General features: G+C 35.1%; 1 protein-coding gene across 1 annotated transcript in view; it reads right to left on the reverse strand.

Annotated features, from left to right (window-relative positions):
* LOC307173266 (interleukin-17 receptor C) overlaps window positions 1-13,311 on the reverse strand; it is a gene marked incomplete at its 5' end in the record, with an annotated part of 390,000 nt that overhangs the window by 184,607 nt on the left and 192,082 nt on the right. The window lies entirely within an intron of this gene.

Raw genomic sequence — 13,311 nt, forward strand, 5'->3', positions numbered from 1 at the left:
TAGGTTGATGTGGGCCCTTAAGACCAACATAGCATAAAAAATTCTTCATCCTCGGTGCCACGGTTCAGGTAGTTATTTAGGAAAAACTGCATTTTTGGGGTTTCGGGGGGCCCAGCGCGGGGGGGGGGGGGGGGGGGGGGAGTGGCCCCCGGGGACCAAACTAAATTTTTCCTTTAAAGTCTAGTGGGGCTACATGCCCACCAAATTTCATGTTCCCCGGTGTTTCGGTGTCCCTGGTATCGTTGACGAAAAATTCAGTAGATGACGAAAAAAATAAAAAAAAATAAATTGACAATCCCTATATGACCGCTTTCGCTAGCTACGCTAGCGGCGGTCATAATAATTTTATAAATCATCATAATGGCTTGGCTTCGCGAATGAAGATTTAGAAAGGACATCCACATCATCTACAGGCTGATGGCTGATGAGGCCTATGCGGGACAGGCAGGTCCTACCACAACGTCTGCAGGTAAAGGTCTGGTCCAGGATAGGTGCTGAGGGGACACGGTTCTTTCTTCTTCTCCTTTTGTCCTCCGCACTGGCCCTGCGGGCATCTTCAAAGAGGGAGGTAGCCTGATGGACTGTGCGCCGCCAGGAGTCGCGATCAGCTGCTTGTGCTGCCCACTGATGGTGATCGATGCAGCAAACGGTGAGGGACTTCTTCAGGGAGTCTTTGTATTGCTTTCATGGTGCCCCGATGTTGCGGTAGCCAGAGGACAGTTCGCCGTACAGCACGATCTTAGATAGGCGGTGTTCTCCATTCTGGAGACATTCCCTGCCCAGCGAAGTTGTACCTTGAGGACCATGGCCTCGATGCTGGTAACCTCTGCTAACTCGAGGACTTCAGTGTTGGCGACAAAGTCACTCCAACGAATGTTGAGGATTGTGTGGAGGCAGTGCTGATGGAAACGCTCGAGAAGTCTCAGGTGACGGTACATGATCCAGGACTCAGCGCCATACAGGAGAGTGGTCAGCACAACAGCTTTGTATTCACTGACCTTCGTGTCTTTTTTGGGTTGTTGTTGTTCCAGACACGCCCGTATAGTCTGCTGAATGCACTGTTTGCCTTGGCCAGCCTGTTGTCAACTTCTTTGTCGATCTTGGCGTCAGACGAGATAACGCACCCCAAGTAGCTGTAATGGTGGACAACCTTCAGTTCTGTTTGTTCGATGGAAACTCTAAACGATTTTTAGATTGTTAAAACAGCCGGTCAATACTATTTAAAAAAGTTAAATATAGGCCTGCCCTACACACACACACACATAAAAAACTGAGGGGGGAAATAGCAGCGATTTGATGTTTTTGACTGATTTGATGTAATTGAACTCTGAAACCAGAACTAATAAAGTTCAAGGCTAACGTTAAAGATTGTTTCTATATGACCGAATATTTTACTGTTCTAATCTTGTTAATGGATCCTAACATTTTGCATACAGGAGAAATGAGCTGCCCTGTCCAAACCCATGGGCTTCGTCACATAAATGCAGTTCTGTCAGACAAGCTGTCCCACTTCTCCATCATCTTCTGATTAATATTTCATAATTTAGTAATAGGCCTATTATTCGTGCAAATAGTGAGCAGTAAACTGGCGAATTTCAATTGCCTCATTATTCTCTGCATTTTACAATGTGATGTGAAAGCTACAATATAATTTGCGATATACGCGAACATTTAATCTTTTACTCTGAACATTAAATCACATAATCACAGAGGTATTATTTATTTATTTAAAACACATAGTTCAAGTGATTATCACTATTAGTCAAACTTTGTCAGAGCTTTCAGTGAGTCGCAGAGAAACTGATCATTTGTTGTGAGAATCAGATTTATAAACATCTGAATCAAGTATTTCTATATTAAAGCTACACTGTGTGGGATTTACTCCCATCTAGCGGTGAAATTTTATATGACTACCAACTGAATATTACTTTCTAGCTCCTCCCATTCCGAAGGCGTTTTAACTCCTACGGTGGCCGTATTATTTCAAATCTGACGGCAGTCGCGAGTAATCTCCCTCTCACATTCGTCACGGTGCCACTGCGTGTAAAAACGCGAAAGGCGAAGCTTGTATGTCCCTCTTTGGCTAATGTAGTTTCAAGATGGAGGGGCAACATGGCGACCGGCATTCGAACCCCTCACCCGTATGTACTTTCAATGGCAGATTATAAACTTACGAGAATACTTTATTACTTGAAAGAAGTAAATATACATTAATGAGCACATATTTTTGAAAGAACTAAATGTTTTTTGCTAAGAATCAACTAAAAAAATTACACAGTGTAGCTTTAAGTATTTCTATTTCATTCAACATCGTTGTGGATCAGCAAGAGCTTTTACATCTATTTATTTCAATGAACAAATGATCATTTCACCTCTATAACTTTTGATACAGTCAGCCATAGTGTTATATTTGATTCCTTAAAATTCTTTGGTTTCAGTCAATATTTCATCAAAAGTGTAAAAACGATGGACTATGTCAGTAATATCTCTATTAAACTGGCTAATATTTCCCAGATTTAAATAAACCGAGGCATCTGACGGCTGTCCAATTTCTGCATTCCTGTTTTTAGTTGTAGCTCAAGTGTTGAGTAATATGATAAACACCCTTTAAAAGGTTTTGAAAATCATCAAAGACAAATTCAAATATCGCAACTTGCTGATGACACGACCATTTCTCCTGATGATACTGAGGTTTGGCTTTGAAAACCATTAATAGCTTCTCAAAATTCTCCAGATTTAATTTAAATGTGTCTAGATCCTACAACTTAAAAACAACAACCTATCCACTGTGTAATATTCCTGTTAAAAGTGTGGTAGCCTATTTGAGAATTAAAATCACTAAACACACTGATGTAATGGTCAAGTCTAATTTCAGGCCTGTTATTGAAAAAATGCAAAAGAAATATAACTTGGTTAACAAAAGATCTCTGTACAAGCCCATCAGAGTACAGTTAAAGTCCCAGGATATCAAAACCCACATTCTGGCTCCTGCTAAACTAAAAGTTTTCAATGAAGACGGGACTACAACAATCTTCTCAACTCCAGCTGCAGCAATAATAGAACTGGAAGAAAAAGGATTATACAAAACTGCTTGAGAATCTACGTTGATCATTGAACTGCACACTTGAGGTATGATTAGAAAATATAATGGCTTGGACATTGACTCGACTTGATTAGTCTATACTTAGTTATTTAAGAATATACTAATTATGTTCTTGAATATTATTTTTTGGGGTATTTTCTTGTTTATATATTATTATTGTTATTTTTTGAAGAGACAATAATAAAGAAGAAATAAAAGGTGTTTATTAAAAGATTCGTTGCATTGGGAAAGCCATTGTTTGTGTTAAGAGATTAATAGTTGATTGTATCCTCTTAGATATGCAGGGATAATATTGCTTTATGAAGCTGAACAAGCTTACTTAGTAGCCTATATGCCTAACTGTTTGGTTATTATAACTAGTAGGAATGGGGGAGGAGGACACTACTCGCTGCATCAGGATATGTAGCCTATAAACTTGGTTACATTGACCCTAATTCTTAGACAAAACAACAGTCACCAAAAGATATCACCCGGAAATTGGGTGGTGCAGATGGAACTCTTTTTGTTGTTAGTCTATATGTATGTGAGTGGGTGGGTTTTGTTTGTGTTAAATGTTTTTTTCTCTCTGTTCTCTTGTTGTTGTTTTTATTTGATGGATTCTACCTGCCATGTAAGCCTGAAGGGTTGCAAGAGTTTTTTCTTTATTTTTTCCTTAAAAAGACTATTATGGATAAATCATTAAAATTAATTACATGGACTGTTAAGGGTATAGGACATCCTATTAAAAGGAAAAGAATACTCACAGCTCTCAAAAGAGAGAAAGTGGGAATAGCCTTATTACAAGAAACACACCTTTTACCTGAAGAACATCTTAAATTGAAGAAAGATTGGGTTGGACAGATTTTCTTTTCATCTTTTAAATCAAATAGTAGAGGAGTGGCAATTTTATTTCATAAACATATATTGTTTGAATTAATTGATCAGATTTCAGATACAGAGGGAAGATATATCTTGGTGCACGGGAAAATTTGGGGCAAACAGATAACTATACTTAACATATATGCGCCTAATATAGACACACCTATATTCATTTCTGATATGGTTTATCTTCTAAATACGCAATGTACAACATTTGGCTTGATGGGAGGAGATTACAACTTAACTCTTTCAAAATTAGATAGATCTTCTTCACTCTCTGTAGGTTCTAACCCTAAATCTGCAAAAATGTTGCAGGCTTTGGGATCATAAACAGGGCTAATAGATGTATGGAGAGAAATTAACCCTCAAAAAAAGGACTATACTTATTTTTCCAATAGGCATCAATCTTATTCTCGTTTAGATTATTTCTTTCTTCCTAAAAAATATATGAAGCTTGTTTCATCTTGTGAAATACATGAAATCTCCTTATCAGATCATGCAATGGTTTCCTTGGAAATTACCTTAAAGGAGTCATAACCTAGTATTACCTTGGATACCTACTGCTGTATTATAGTCTTTCAGGCCCTTCTAAAAAAGAAAAGTGGAAAAAAAATAAACACAGAGCTCCTCAGACCCTTATTTCTGAAGGCATTATTGTCTCGCGAGATCTGATGCGATATTTTGGCTGTCGTGGACGGTCATTTTAATAATGCAAATGAGGGGCGCGTTGATTGGTTGCAGGAAGGAGGGGGGTTGACACCGCAGGTAACGCTTTAGCATATCATTGCAAAATGACATCATGGCGCAAGTTGTGAATGAACCCGGCCAGTGTATGCGTTAGGCCCACGGTTGTCAAACTGGGGTACGCGGACTGATTTCAGGGGGTACGCGAATTGCCGGTAATCTTGAAAACCGCACGGCGGTGTAGTACCGGCGGTGGTTTGCCAAAAAAAATGAATGCTGTTTTACATTAATATTATGACACACAAAGCTTTGTTTACAAAATAAATAATAGGTTAGCAATTAAATGTTATATCGCAGCCATGGAAAAGTTTGAATTCATGACGAATGAGAGAGTTGTGCGTGAGCCCATAAACTTAAGCTTTTTCGGCTTTGAATTCTGGTTTGCAATCTGGTCATCCGATTATTAGCGAATTTAAAAATATTTCATTAGTTATTCCTTATAGAGAGCTTGAACCGTCTACTTTTAAACAAAACAATTCAAAACGAAAATAAACCGACTAGCATATGCTTCTATTCCGTATGAAGTGTGCATTTCTCTCTATAGGCGCGTTCACTGCGAAGATGACGAGTCAGCATCGTCAACAACTAACTAACACTGACACACACAAAAAAAAAAACACTTTATTAATAAACTATTCAAATGTCTCATTGCTATATTTGACACATTCATTACTTTTGCCGGCTCTTTGTGACAGCTGTTATTTGCGTTATTGGCAGCGTCACCCTCTGGTTACATGAACGCGTCACCACCGCATCAGCACCAGAACATGGAGATTTTATTTTAGAGAATGATCGCACAACAGACATTAGAACATTAGATATTCTATAATTAAATCAACTAATCGAATATTCAAAAATCGTGACTCATCCCTGCATGGAATCTCTTGTTTCTTTTCCCATATCTTCACTCGCGTCTCACCCATTTCCAAAGGGGATTATAAACGTGTCTTCCTTTGTTCGCTTTTAGGTCGATTATTTTCGTATTCTTTACTGTGTTAGGACAGATAGCCTACATTTTTACTTGTACGTCAAATTCTTTTTAACACAGTTTGTGCTTGTTATTAGACATATGATAATTGGTAAGGCGCGTCAAGTTAATTTGTAAAGCGCGTTTCACACGCGCGGGTGATTTTAGTTTGGCTTTCTCTGGCAGCGCGCAAACATAGCCTAAATGCCATATCAGTGGCTAAATGCCCTTGTGGAAGATAGAATTCGCTCTTCATACCTTTTACAAGTAGAAAACATGAAGATACCAGAAAATAGATCGATGGTCTCTTTCCTGCTCGTGTCCCACATCCCTCTCAAAGAGCAGAGCGGTAAGGCTGTATCACGCGTCTTTGTGTGGAAAATTTAACGAAAGTTTTTATTTATTTATTTATTTTTAAATAGATTCAACTTTATTATATTATGTAGGTTACCAGTATTTACTGATATTTATTTCAATGCTTTACAGGCTTTAGTGTGTTGTTTCTTTGTTTTGTTTTTTTATTTATTTCAAAACAACCACCAGACCACCGCAACACCGCCGGTATTTGGGTCCATTACTACCGCGGTGGTAAAAAACTGCCACCGTCACAGCCCTATTTGTATCATATGTTGACTTTTGATTAGATTTGTATCATATGTTTATGATTATATTCACTATTCTCGACAAAATTGATAAAAATAAATATTAATAAAAATAAAAAAAACTTGTTGTTAACAATTGGTGGTGTTGGGGGTACTCCGGAAGATCTATAATGTCTCAGGGGGTACATGCCTGTTAAAAGTTTGGGAACCACTGCGTTAGGCAATCAATATACAATAGCCGAATTCATGATGATCTCAGTCATTTGTTTTTTGCAAAGTAATGTTAGCAGCCATTCCCCATGTTTACCTCGAAGCTAATACTCCCGCCAGTGTTGTGCCTGAACGCGTTCATTGAACGATAGTTCATGAACTCGTTCATATTTTGGGCGAACGTGAACTGAACGTACCGCATTACTGCCTGATGAACGTTACTGTGAACTCATTCATTCTGGTGTCTGAACGCCACGCTCTCTCAGTTTAACTTCGTTCAGTAGGATGCCGGATTTCTATAAAGCCTTCCAGGCGAAAACCCACCTAAAACACACCGTAAACCGGCCTTAATATGTAGCGGAAAAACACCCAATCTGGCAACACCAGCCACCAGTGTCTATTGACTCTCTTGTTCGATCTCGTTCATCAAAATGAACATCTTTTTTCGAGTCATTTCGTTCATTTAAGGGGCTTTAAATGTTACTATTAACTGGCAAATTCCCCGAACACATCCACCTACGCAATCTTGATCATATTCTGAATTAAGAAATCATTATAATGCAGTCAAAAATCGTTTACAGGGAACATAAATAATTACTTCACCTCGAGTCTTTCTTTTATTTGTCTAGTGACAGACGCAATAGCATACAATAGCCGCATTAGCAGTTAGCTGCTGTTTGTTACACACAGTAGAGCAATAAAAACAGTCTTACCGTTTCAATTGCAGGCAAGTCTCTGATTGTTGGAATGGCCCCTTTTTCCCAAACTTTGATGCCAACTTCGCCTGATATTGCCCCAAATTTGTAAAGTATTCCGGCGTAAAATGTTTAGCACAGCACAAACACCTAACGATAAGCCAGTGGGAAGGCTTGAAGGAACCGCGTCATTAAAAATGAATTTAATCCACTGGTCCCTGATAGCTAGGTCCGTTCTTGGTAGAGAAAACACATTTACATGTTGATTCTGACAGTCAACCACAGAGCAACTCACGTGTGCACTACGTTTCTGCATCTTTCTCGACTGAATATGAGGGGGAGAGGGGCAGGGCTTCCTGCAGCATAGGTCTGCTGTGTCCATATATGGTATATCCTGCCCCGTCTTGACGTCAAGACGGGGCTGAAATCAAAATCTTGTTTTTTAGTGCGCGTGCACGTGGGCTATTTTACAAACCCTGAGGTAAACAAACGCTTCACTTTTAAATATCGGCTTCCTGGCCAGTGTATAATCGTTAGGCAATCATAACATACATTGATTCTCGTGGAAAAGTGAAAATTGCAGGTTATGACTCCTTTAAATGAAGTTCACAAATCTAAAATGTGGAGATTTAATAACTCGCTACTAGAAGATGAAATGTTTTGTTAGAAAATGAGAGAGTGGATTGAAGAATTTAATACTTTTAATTTATCATCTGAGATAGCCCCATCCATACTTTGGGATGCAGAAAAAGCTACTTTGAGAGGACATATTATATCATACTCCTCTTATAAAAATAAAGAAAGAAAATCAACTACTAATGGTCTAAAGGAAGAACTGTTATCTAGAGAAGAGCTACATAAGCAAGATCAATCTGAAGAAAATTGGCATAAATTAGTTATAGCCAGAACAAATTTTAATTTAGACCATTCAAACTATATTAAACAAAAAAGTATGTATTTGAAATGAATTTGGTAACAGACCGGGTAAACTATTGGCACATTATTTAAAAAAGGAACAAGCTAAGAGAACTATTATGGCCATTAAAACTGAAAACGATGTAACATATGATTCATTAGAAATTAATAAACATTTTTTTGATTTTTATAGTAGTTTATATAGATCACAAAATATTTCAATTCCTGAAGCAATAGCTTTTTTAGATTGGTTAGATTTACCTCAGGTTACAGTCTCCGATCAACAAACTATTAATAAAAACTTTACTGAGGAAGAGGTGCTCTCTATAATTAACTCACTGTCAGCAAATAAATCACCAGGCCCAGATGGGTTTTCTGGAGAATTTTATAAAACTTTTTGGCCACAACTTAAATTGTTTTTTATGTTAATGATTAACGATTTTGCTAGTCACAATACTCTTCCTGCATCTATGAAAACAGCTAGAATCTCTGTCATTTTGAAAGAAGGTAAAGACCCTCATAACTGTGCCTCATATAGGCCTATAAGTTTACTTAACTGTGATTACAAAATTATTACAAAACTGTTAGCGAAGAGATTAGAAACCATTCTCCCTAAGTTAACAAAGTTAGACCAAACTGGGTTCATTAAAGGTCGTCATTCGTCTGACAATACTAGACGGCTGTTTAATATTATTCATTATTTGAATCAGCAAAAAACACCCTCACTATTAATATCTCTCGATGCCGAGAAGGCGTTTGATCGCTTAGAATGGGATTTTTTATTTTTAGTATTAGATAAATTCAAATTAGGTTATAACTTCATTCAATGGATTCAAGCAATATACGATACTCCAAATGCAACTGTTTGCACTAATAATGTAGAATCTTCCCTAATGTATTTAGGAAGAGGTACTAGACAAGGTTGCCCTCTTTCTCCATTATTATTTGTTATTGCTCTAGAACCGTTTGCTGAGTTGATTCGAAATAATTCTATGATAAAAGGAGTGACCACAGGCACACAACATCACAAAATTTCACTTTATGCGGACGACACTTTACTGTTTGTCACTGAACCTATATTAACTTTGCGCCATGTTCTGGCAGATATTAAAACATTTTCTATGATTTCAGGGTATAAGGTCAACTTGCAAAAATCAATTGCTTGCCCTCTTAATATTCCAAATGAAGAAAATGTTAGGAAAGAATGCCCCATTTCTTGGTCCGTATCTGGTTTTAAATATCTTGGAATACAAGTGACACCCGTTTTGGATAAATTATTCAAGGACAATTAAAACCCTTTATTGGAGAAATGTAAAAAGAAACTTCAGACCTGGTCTGTTTTCCCACTATCTCTTATTGGGAAAATCAGTGTTATTAAAATGAGTATACTCCCTAAGTTTATTTATGCTTTTAATATGTTACCATGTTATATTTCTTTTTCTTTTTTTAAACTAATCAATAGATGTTTAACAAAGTTTATATGGAACAACAAGACCCCGCGAATTAAGCTGTCCACTTTAACAAAATCATGTCTAAAAGGGGGCTTAGGACTTCCAAATTTTCAATGGTATTATTGGGCCTGCCAAATTAGAAATATCATAAGTTGGAAGCTGGAAAATAGTTCCCTATGGGTAACTTTGGAATCACAAACTTGCTATCCATTGGAGATCACAACTACACTTTATGTTAATAATTTGCCGTTCCTGATGAGTGTATGGGGTTGCCCCCATTACAAGCTACACTGAAAGCTTGGCAGGACTGTAATAGATATTTGAGCACAAAAAGTCACATAAGTAAAAACTCTCCTATTGCATTTAACCCTGACTTTATAGCACTTTCCCAAACTGATTTTCGAAACTGGTCACTTCATGGGCTGAAAACTTTTGCGCATATGTTTGATGCCGACTCTGAGTCTGTTAAATCTTTTACTGTTATTTGTGGTGAATATCAAATTCCTAGAACAGATTTTTTTAAATATCTGCAGGTTCGTCGTATTATTATATCTCTATATAAAAAGGGACAACTTAGATTATCCTACTGAGTTGGAACAATCTATTATCTCTGCTACTTCAGTTAAGGGGAAGATATCTCATCTGTATAAAATTTTGTTAGAAAACTCCCAGAATTCTTTTTCTTCTTTAAAAACAAATTGGGAATTAGAGCTTAAAAGGAAGTTTAGTGAAAAAGAATGGCTAATTCTGTGTACTGATTTGACTTTACCACTGAGTGTGAACATTAAAGTTAAAGAAACTAATTATAATTTTTTTTACTCCAGTGAAGCTTAATAAATTTAACGATACAAAGTCTCCTATGTGTAGAAAATGTGGAACTAAGTTAGGAACATTTATGCATTTATTTTGGTATTGTAAAGCTGTTTTGTCCTTTTGGGAGAAGATTCATAAAGTAATTCAAGATATGTATAATAGTACTTTTGAGCTATGTCCTATGTTATATTTACTGAATTATGATTTGGAAAATAAGTGTCCTTTTATAAGAAAATGTGTGTTTACAATGTTTTCTTATTTTGCTAAAAAATGTATACTTACTGCATGGATTTCCCAATCAGGACCCAGATTTGGTCAATGAGTGGAGCAGATAATAGATTTCTTGCCCACTGAAGAAATTACAAGTAAACAGCATTCAAGACTGCAAGAGTTCCAATCTATATGGGCCTTAGTACTAAATTATATAGAGACTATAGCATGATAAACTCAAATGGAATAATAGATAACCCACACTGTGGTAGTGTAGATTCCTTTTTTTTTGTTTTGTTTTTTGTTGTTGTTGTTGTTGTGTCTGGTAGTATTCTTCTTGATGTTTTTTTTTGTGATTGTATTGTTTGTGTAATATGTGCTAAATAAAAAAAAAATAATAATAATAATTAAAAAAAAGATCTCTATATTTCAGGGAGAATAGTGAGTAAGGCAGAATGTACTTGGAGATCGGCTCTTCTCTCTTCATTAGTGCCTCAAAGGAGAAATGCTCACAATAGAGGAATTACTCTTTCATTTCATCTGGAGAAACAAACCTCATAAAATTAAGAAAAGTGTCCTTGATGATAAATTATCTGATGGTGGGTTAAATGTTCTTTTTTTTAACTTGGGGTATTAATTTTTTTTGTTGCAATGTCCTTATATAACTGGCAAACTTCCTATTGCTTTGTCCAATTATCACAAACAAGCATTACTGTTCTGCTCACTTTTGTACAAACACAGTTTTGGTGTTTTATTTGAACAATGGTGATATCATTCATAATAAGAAGTCGTTGTACATGGAGGATGTAGAAAAGTTAGAAAAGTTTAATGAGGGTAATACCAATAACACCAGGACAGAACGGGCAACACACACTTAATACAACATAGACCGAACAGAGAATGAATGTGAGGGATGAATGTGATAATAATAGAACAGCTTACACGGATAAACTAACATGATGACAATTCCCCTCATTTTATTTCAATATATATATATTTTTTTGTAAATGAAAAAGAATTAAACAAAGTAATTAAGGCTATCCCCAATGGCATAATTATCTTAATCCAGTTCTCTAATGTATATATTATTAACAATCTCACAAAATCCCCAACTTTTTGTAAATGGTCTCTCCTGATTTGATAAACGTTTTAATAACAGTTTTATAAGAAATTCCTGTGTCAGATCCAATCCTTTATGTAAATCAAAATGGCTTAAACCTCATTGTATATTTTGGCATTACCATATAAATATGTTATTTCTAATAAAGTAAAATAAATCATTTACAAAATTATTCATAGATGTTGTCCTGTAAATGCAGCCATTAGTAGATATATTCAGACTGTTTGTCATAAATGTACTTTTTGTAACACATAATTTGAAGATATTGAACATTTCATTGTTATTGCCCCTTTTCTATTTCTTTTTGGACTGACTTTAAAATAGACATGACAAAAACATTCAACAGAACTCTTAATTTATAGAGCCTCATGACATTTTTCTTTGTTTTCAAAAACAAAATTATATGATTAATCGTAATTATTTTTAAGTTTTATATTCTAAAATAAAAATAACTCAAAAGAAACCCTCATATATTACCTTTTATAATATTGATCTCACAACATACTTTAAAACTCTTTAAAATATGAAATCACAAAAAGCTTATAAAAATATTTTAAAAAATCAAAAGCTTTTCAAATTCATTTTACATGCCGTAATATTATAGCAACTTTTATAACAGTATTGTTTTTTTATTTTTTATTATTATTCTTTGTTGTACATATACTCTGAACTGTACCAGGATACCTTGTGTTTATCTTGAACCTTTTGCATTGTACTTGTCTGTAATTGTCTAAAATGGTCTCTAATTGGTATAATTGTGTGATATAATCATATATAATTTAGGGCCGGGACTCGATTAAAAAAAATCTAATTAATTAGAGGCTTTGTAATTAATTAATCGAAATTAATCGCATTTTAATTGCATATAAATTAGGGCTGTCAATCAATTAAAAATTGAAATCTAATTAATTACATACTCTGTGATTAATTAATCTAATCTTTGCTGTGAAAGTATTAAATATTTCAATTCAAATGAATCAATGAATAATCAGCATTAGTGACATTAAAGTTCAAGAACTCTTTTATTATTATTTTCACTGTTAAAATAATTGAACATTATTATTAATAATTGTGTTGAACATGTTATTGAAATAATATTCAAATGTTCAAAGGGTGAGCATTGAAATAATTGTGCCTAGCAAATAATCAATACAATACAATAGAACATTATTAAATTATTGAACATTATTAAATTATACATTTAATATTAAACATTAAATTATAAACATTATTTACACTTGCTTTACAGGTTTTTAACATTACTTCGAAAATGCTGCAATTTAAAGTTTGAGATGTTTTTCATCTGTTTTAGAAAGTATTTTTAGACTTTTGTTTTTTCAGAATAAAACTTGTTTTACAATCTTGAGCATGTGTTATATTTTTATTACATGTGTTTAATTAAGCCATTGCTGCAAGTAATTTGACAGTTAACAATATTTTAGTGTACAGTTAATCACAAATTCAGTCAGCATTGTCATGACTCATGTTTCAACTGCAAACTAGGTTGTAATTGAATGTACAATTGTATTATCCCATGATGAAAGGTAAGACGGTGAAACAACGTCACGATATCAACGTTGATTCAATTTGCAAAACCGAAGCATAATTCAACATTGGTTCAAC

The sequence above is a fragment of the Squalius cephalus genome (assembly GCF_949319135.1).
Source record: "Squalius cephalus genome assembly, chromosome: 16".
Lineage (NCBI taxonomy): Eukaryota > Metazoa > Chordata > Actinopteri > Cypriniformes > Leuciscidae > Squalius > Squalius cephalus.